Source organism: Schistocerca gregaria, chromosome 1, assembly GCF_023897955.1.
Source record: "Schistocerca gregaria isolate iqSchGreg1 chromosome 1, iqSchGreg1.2, whole genome shotgun sequence".
Taxonomy (NCBI): Eukaryota; Metazoa; Arthropoda; class Insecta; order Orthoptera; family Acrididae; genus Schistocerca; species Schistocerca gregaria.
In genome coordinates this window covers 561,723,326-561,724,229 of record NC_064920.1, presented here as the reverse complement: position 1 = coordinate 561,724,229, position 904 = coordinate 561,723,326, and the positions used below count along the sequence as shown (strand labels likewise).

General features: G+C 52.5%; 1 pseudogene; it reads left to right on the top strand.

Annotated features, from left to right (window-relative positions):
• The first annotated feature begins 517 nt into the window (after nt 1-517).
• LOC126287604 (5S ribosomal RNA) lies at nt 518-635 on the top strand (annotated as a pseudogene).
• The last annotated feature ends 269 nt before the right edge of the window (nt 636-904 follow it).

Below are 904 nucleotides of genomic sequence, written 5' to 3'. Positions count from 1 at the left end.
AACAATCTGAAGCGCGACACTTAGGCGTTGCAAAAGAGGTGCTTTACCAACCGAACTGCTAGCGGCTTGGTAGGGAAAGCCGGCTCGCCATTGATGTTACCTGGGCAAAGACGTTACGTCCCTTCTGGCGAGCCAAACGTCAAAATTATATGCAAATTGAAGGAGGAAAGGGGAGGGATCGCTGCTGTCGGCTGCACTGGGACATGAAGCGGAATCGGCGGCGACGAGTGAAAATGTGTACCGTAACGGAATTCGAACCCAGGATCTCCTGCTTACTTGGCAGGTACAGCTATCCGCAACTGCAAAAACTGTCTCGGCCCTCCTCACGGCCGACCCCCACTCCCATCGAGAGCCACCTATCCGTGGCCCCTGTCCATTTGTTCCATATTCACTGTTCCAAGGTTCCCACAGGAGGTCGGACGTATTTGTTTGTGCATACCTACTGAAGAAGGTTGACTCATTCCTCAATTAGGTCCATCAAATTATATGAATACACGGTGTCTGTTCTTTCAGACAGGGCAACGGCCTTGCCTCAGTGGATACACCGGTTCCCGTCAGATCACCGAAGTTAAGCGCTGTCGGGCGTGGCCGGCACTTGGATGGGTGACCATCCGGGCCGTCCCGCGCTGTTGTCATTTTTCGGAGTGCACTCATCCTCGTGATGCCAATTGAGGAGCTACTCGAACGAATAATAGCTGCTGCGGTCAATGAAAACCATCATAACGACTGGGAGAGCGGTGTGCTGACCACATGCCCCTCCTATCCGCATCCTCAGCTGGGGATGACACGGTAGTCGGATGGTCCCGATGGGCCACTTTTAAACGCATTATAAAGGCCATGTTGTTCACCTATTCCACTCACATTTGCTTGATATTTGTGATCTGCCACCCCCATGCAATATGCG